A 7,800-nucleotide genomic window follows, 5' to 3' on the forward strand; every position below is an offset into this window, starting at 1 on the left:
TGGTGGAAAATAAGTATTTGGTCAGAAACAAACAATCAAGATTTCTGGCTCTCACAGACCTGTAACTTCTTCTTTAAGAGTCTCCTCTTTCCTCCACTCATTACCTGTAGTAATGGCACCTGTTTAAACTTGTTATCAGTATAAAAAGACACCTGTGCACATCCTCAAACAGTCTGACTCCAAACTCCACTATGGTGAAGACCAAAGAGCTGTCAAAGGACACCAGAAACAAAATTGTAGCCCTGCACCAGGCTGGGAAGACTGAATCTGCAATAGCCAACCAGCTTGGAGTGAAGAAATCAACAGTGGGAGCAATAATTAGAAAATGGAAGACATACAAGACCACTGATAATCTCCCTCGATCTGGGGCTCCACGCAAAATCCCACCCCGTGGGGTCAGAATGATCACAAGAACGGTGAGCAAAAATCCCAGAACCACGCGGGGGGACCTAGTGAATGAACTGCAGAGAGCTGGGACCAATGTAACAAGGCCTACCATAAGTAACACACTACGCCACCATGGACTCAGATCCTGCAGTGCCAGACATGTCCCACTGCTTAAGCCAGTACATGTCCGGGCCCGTCTGAAGTTTGCTAGAGAGCATTTGGATGATCCAGAGGAGTTTTGGGAGAATGTCCTATGGTCTGATGAAACCAAACTGGAACTGTTTGGTAGAAACACAATTTGTTGTGTTTGGAGGAAAAAGAATACTGAGTTGCATCCATCAAACACCATACCTACTGTAAAGCATGGTGGTGGAAACATCATGATTGGGGCTGTTTCTCTGCAAAGGGGCCAGGACGACTGATCCGGGTACATGAAAGAATGAATGGGGCCATGTATCGTGAGATTTTGAGTGCAAACCTCCTTCCATCAGCAAGGGCATTGAAGATGAAACGTGGCTGGGTCTTTCAACATGACAATGATCCAAAGCACACCGCCAGGGCAACGAAGGAGTGGCTTCGTAAGAAGCATTTCAAGGTCCTGGAGTGGCCTAGCCAGTCTCCAGATCTCAACCCTATAGAAAACCTTTGGAGGGAGTTGAAAGTCCGTGTTGCCAAGCGAAAAGCCAAAAACATCACTGCTCTAGAGGAGATCTGCATGGAGGAATGGGCCAACATACCAACAACAGTGTGTGGCAACCTTGTGAAGACTTACAGAAAACGTTTGACCTCTGTCATTGCCAACAAAGGATATATTACAAAGTATTGAGATGAAATTTTGTTTCTGACCAAATACTTATTTTCCACCATAATATGCAAATAAAATGTTAAAAAAACAGACAATGTGATTTTCTGGATTTTTTTTTCTCAGTTTGTCTCCCATAGTTGAGGTCTACCTATGATGTAAATTACAGACGCCTCTCATCTTTTTAAGTGGTGGAACTTGCACTATTGCTGACTGACTAAATACTTTTTTGCCCCACTGTATTTAATTCATACCGAGTCCTGAATAATCTTTATACACTACGTTAAAAAAAAAAAATTGTGACTGCCTACATCTACCACTAAAGGGAGCGAAGGAGCTGATAGTATACTGTCCATAGAGTAACGTAATAATGACCTGGCGCCATTCATTATGAGGTTCAGTTGTAGCCTTTAATTCAACTCCATTATAAATATATGTTGCAGGAGTAAAGATCCTGAGATTTAGCAGGAGCAGACTGGGTGCCTGGCTGGCAGAGACAGCTGGGGAGTTGAGAAGAAGACAGAAGTGGAGTGGTTTATTATAACCACTTTTGGCGTATCTTTTCCAGCATAGATAGAGCTCAATGAGATCCATGGAGAGAAACCAGGCACAGTCTCTATTGTAACTGGCAATCATGATGGCCAAGCACCTCCGGTCACATCACAGCAGCCGGCGTTTAGCAGACTGATATCATGGCAGTGGACTCTTTCCCCTTCTAACTTGGGCTCTTAAGGAGTAAAAACTGCAAAATAGAAAAATAAATATTTAAAGATTAAATTTCCCCCAGAAACCTGCATGACCTCATTGGAAAGCCATAACGTTAAAAAGTACATACATACAAAAATATGTGAAAAATCTAAAGTATTTCATACCATTTCTGCCGACTGGGTGGCTCCTTTGTGACCATGTTTGTCTGCTTTCCATTCCTTCGCAAAGCACATGCTGTATATCTGAAATGTGATCAGTCCTGGGTGATTTCCACCCCTTATGTATGTAATGGTGCTGATGATGTCATGTGCATAGGACAGCTACAGTGCTGCATCTGTACAAAATACAGGCTGTGCATGTCCAAGGTACAATATTAGGTGGAGTGGACACAAAGCCTCGTTAAAAGGATTGTCTGGGGAATTTTTATATTGATGGCCTATCCTTAGGATAAGTCATTAATATCTGATCAGAGGGGGTGCGACACTCAGCACCCTCTGCTAATCAGCTGTTCTCAGTGATTCATATAGGCAGTGGATGCGCAGTACCTGCCTCTGGCCACTATACAGTTGACGGAGCTGTGTAGCTCCGCAATTGAGAAACATTTGGCCACTGCCGGCATCATAAACTAATGATTGGTAGGGGTGGTGGGTGGTGCACCCCCACCGATCAGATATTCATGACCTATCCTAATGATAATCCATCAATATAAAAGTCCCGGACAACCCCTTTTAATACTGTTGTTCAGAGCTCAAGTGCCCACAAATGAAGGAATAAATCACCACAGAACATTGGCTCAAATTACGAACTGGAAATTCATTTTTTTTAAATCGAATCTATAGTATAAACCATCTCCAATTAATATGTAAGATTTGTTTGACATTTTAGATCTTTTTTTTTTCAGAACTTTTGAAAAACATATTAGGAGACACAGTCAATCCGCCTAAAAATCGTCGTTAACATTTTGTTGCCAGCATGAGATCTACAGTAGGTGACTACGTCCATCAGTCACCAACCCTATGATTATGTAATGAGCAGGCACAATCGATGGATGTGCAAATATATAGGGCATCTTAAATTATAGGGTCATGATGACAATTTATCTTCGGCCCACATTCACAGTAAAGAAGACAGAGTTCATATTTGAGGCATTATGGCGGAATGAAATGGCTTCCTCCACTACATCTAAGCAATAAGTACCATTGAAATGGTTCCAGTTTCACAAAAAACAATTGTAGCTAAACTAAACTTTTTTTTTTGCTAGTTTACAATGGCTTAGCCATGGAAAATTGCTTATATGGAACAAATGATCCATGAAGTGAAGGGATGAGTTATTAAGTTTCCACCTTTTGCCTAAAAAGGGGTCAAGTGGTGGCAGCTGCCCTATCCGCAAGGCATTGGACAGTTTAATTTCAGGTGTCTAATGGCACCTGTCTGTCCTTCATGTATGACCAAAGATTATAATTTGGTCCATGGAACTTCACCATGTTTTTTTGGGTGGCAAATTACATCACTTTATCACTTTTCAGTCACTATGAATCATGTTTGGGTACATATAAAGAAACCGCTGCCTCCTACTAGTGTCCATAAAAATTGGCATCCTATTTTAGGAGATGATGATGTTGTGGGTATGTTGACTTTTAGAGTCTTGTGTTCTTTTAGGAGGATGAACAGTCATCAGAGATGTCTGGCGGTGGCTCACTCCAGTCTTCCATTGAAAACACATTTATTCTTGACCGAAGCAAGCATTCATGTGTATGGGGAGGTTTTGAGAGAAGTCGCTGTTGGTCTAACAAGCGATCGTCCAACACGTATTTTATTATCTTGGACTTCATTCTTCTTTCCTTGGTCCCATGTTCATTTTGCCTCTGTTCCCTTCATTATTCATAAGCCAACACGTTGCTGCATTATTCATTTTGATTGTTGATCAGTTGTAAATGGTGGTGGGCACTGCAGAAGCTGCCAGTCTCAGAATCAAGAATTTGGGGTCCTTGGTACACAGAAGCTATATTGCAAAGTCAGATCAGTAAGTGTCCATTAACCGTGAAAACATGATGAACCTCTTTTATTGAGGAGTCACAACGTCACTCCAGACCGTCGACCCATCAAAGTTGTATCTCTGGCGGTCTACGATGGTGAAGTGATTAATTGTAAATTTCCTAGAGGTTCTGCCTTAATATAAAACCAACCTTGATCCTTTGGTCAAACCTTGATAGCTGACATATCAGTTACGATGTCAGTTACTTCTATACTTTTATATACTTATTGAGTGTATTTCTATAAATTTTGTTCCATGAACGTCTGGTATGTTCTAATACTGTCAATGGCTACCACCACTTGTTTCTCGCCCATCCACCGACTCCCATGTAAGAGAAAGCCCTCTCCTATCCTCCATCGTTCTTTGTCCTTTGTGACTATCACTTGTCTATGAGCTACTTGAGGAAATGTGCTCAAAAATTTTATGTGGGGCTTTCAGGTTTTAGCTAACAGTATTGTGGTCTTAACACACCAAGAGGTTCAGTCACTAATGATAATGTACAGATTGATTTTATTTCTTGTCTGCTTTCTTAAAGTTTAGCAAGTTGAAGACTAAACTCTACTCTTAAAGGGAATTTTTTCTATGTAATCTTAGAGCAGCATGATGTAGAAGCTGTGAGCCTGATTCCAGTGATGTATCACTTACTATGCTGTGTGTTGCCATTGCAATAAAATCAGTGTTTTATCAGCAGGAGAATATCATTACAGGACTAGCTGTCTCTTTCCCCCTCAACTGCTCTGTGTAATCCCGCCTCAACCACTGATTAGCAGATTTCTATCAATGTACAATGTACAAAGAAAGCTGCCGATCAGTGGTGTGGGCAGGGTTATACAGGGCTCAGCATTCAGTGCACCGCTAGATCTGCAGCAGAGAAAACAGTGATTGCATCAAAATGATAGCAAGCAGACTAACAAGTGACACATCGCTGGAATTAGGATCTCCCCCTACATTATGACACTTTCAGATTACACAGTAAAAACCTGGCGACAGATTCCCTTAAAAAAAAAGCCCCAAAGTCTCAGCTCATAGTCTCAGCTTTAAGAGAACTATGTTACCAATATTTGAAATCCCCAATATTATCATATGCCTTTAACTCTTTCTTACTATGACTATGAAATGTTTACAGATCTTTTCAGGGATATTTGATGGCCTCAGATATGTGTACATGTCCTTTTGAAATGATTCTTTTTTTATTATAACTATTAATGAACCAATTTATTATGGTTACAATGTCAAAATATTTTATTTATAAAGAGATGTTAATAATGTATGAATCATATCAGCAAAATTTGCTATTCTTTACGAAGATCCATTCCTGAGTTATATATATATATATATATATATATATATATATATATATATATATTTAAATATATATATACTGTATATACTGTATATACAAAATAAATATACACAGTATATATATAATTTTTTTGTTTGTTTGCCCTACAATTTTATTTTATGTTTTCATTAGTGTGCATGGAATGACTTACGGTTTAATAAATTTGTTATTAAATAACTATTTCTCGATTATAAATTAGTTTCTATGCCTTTATGTTACTATATAATAGGTGGGTACTGTATATTTTTATTTTAAATGTTTCAGTACATTTTTATAGATTCTATCATTATAGACTTGTTCACATGACATTAGGTTGGGATCCAGCTGCAAGCAAGTAGGCATGTCAAATTTTACAATTTAACTGAACACGAGAAGTGGTGGCAGAAATATCAATGCATGGAGTACTTGTCAACAGTGTAGGTTGTTTTTTTTTGCTGTACTTTACATCCATGTATCTTGCTTTGTTCCACAGGCCCGATACTTTGCATAAAGTGCTCTTTTAATGTCTGCACAACCTTATTCCGCTAGTTATGCCAGGCTCAAATCACCATATTTCACAGTACATACATAGACCTCCATCATAGGGCTGATCTCGGGTCTCCTAACCCAAACTTATATTCCCATAGATCAGGAGACCTGCGATCAGTCTGGACATTCCGATCCATATGCAGGCCATGAAATATGACCAACTGAACCTTAAATATTTTTTTTTAAACCAGAGAACCCTCTCAAAACTTTAACTCAAGTATTGCTTTGTCTGTAGGCAACAAGGACAAACATGGTAGACTACACAACATAATAGCCTAATGAGCTTCTTCCGGGACTTCTAGAATTAATGTCTTTTTTAAGACCACCACACAACCCTTCCCAATTTATGTATTCCTCTTCTTTCCTAGGAGTATGGATAAGATAACTGGGTTTGTTGCCTTTGGGATATGGTGTAGATTATGGTTGAAAAGTAATAGACAAGAAAGTTGTCAACATCATAATCTAGATTAGTCGTGGCATATTATACAACATTCTAGTAGGGGAAACATATTTTCTCAAGTTTAACGCTGTGAAAATTTACTATGTGAAAGTAAAGGACTATCGGTAAATGTTGGGGTGATAAATGTCATCACATTAGACAGAGTTAACAGACTGCACGAGACAAAAGATCTGAGAATAGCAACACAAGTCTCCCTCTTAGATGTCAACACATCAAAAGCTTCTCATCAGCAGGAACAACAGAGAGATGAGTGGAGTCTTGTCTCACATCTGGAGGTGGAATGTCTGACAGTGAACATCTCTTATCTCTCATAAAACAAAGTGCACACAACCAGGTGTGGGCTTTCTAGGTTTCTTTTCTTCTCTTGAAGGTACCTTTGAGTATGGAGGACCATTCACTCATAGGTTGCTTATGATGATGTGAGTTCAATTTAATTCAATTCAATTCAAATGAGCTCTATATCTGATAAAGTATCAAAATAAATGATGTTTGTAATGCTAATGTCTAGTTACAGCATCATGGTGGTTCATTCACAACGTAACCAAGGCATTGATTATAATACTGTCTCTCCCAAATAATGACTTCTATTACTCCATATAACCTCCCATATATCTCCTCCTATTACTTCATATAACCTCCCTATATCTCCTCCTATAACTTCATATAACCTCCCTATACCTCCTCCTATTACTTCATATAACCTCCCTATATCTCCTCCTATTACTCCATATATCCTCCCTATATCTCCTCCTACTATTCCATATAACCTCCCTATATCTCCTCCCATTACTCCATATAACCTCCCTATATCTCCTCCTATTACTCCATATAATCTCCCTATATCTCCTCCTATTACTCCATATAACCTCCCTATATCTCCTCCTACTATTCCATATAACCTCCCTATATCTCCTCCTATTACTCCATATAACCTCCCCGATATCTCCTCCTATTACTCCATATAACCTCCCTATATGTGGTGAAGGGGTTGGCTTGCTCCTGTCTGACACCTGCTCCTTTACTCCAATCCCGCTACCACCCTCCGCTAATCTTCCCTTGTTTGAGGTGCACTCTGTCCACATCTATTCCCCCTCCAACCTCCAGGTGGCTGTCATCTACCACCCCCCAGAACTAGCTATCTCCACCTTTCTTAGCCACTTCACCACCTGGCTACTTCATTTCCTCTCTGCTGACATCCCCACTATCATCATGGGTGACTTCAATATCCCCATTGACACTTCCACCTCAGCTGCCTCTAAACTTTTATCACTCACTGCCTCCTTCGGCCTCACTCAATGGTCCTCTGAGGCCACTCACAAAGATGGCCACACATTTGACCTCATCTTCACCCACCTCTGCTCCCTTACTTTTCTCACTAACTCACCCCTCCCCCTGTCTGACCACAACCTACTGACATTCTCTTCCCTCTCCTCTCCTAGTGTGCAACCCCCACTCCACAAACTCACTCACCCTCCAGAAATCTCAAACACCTCAACTTACAATCACACTCGGAGTCCCTTCTCCCTCTTACAGACATA

Source organism: Ranitomeya imitator, chromosome 2, assembly GCF_032444005.1.
Source record: "Ranitomeya imitator isolate aRanImi1 chromosome 2, aRanImi1.pri, whole genome shotgun sequence".
NCBI classification, from domain to species: domain Eukaryota; kingdom Metazoa; phylum Chordata; class Amphibia; order Anura; family Dendrobatidae; genus Ranitomeya; species Ranitomeya imitator.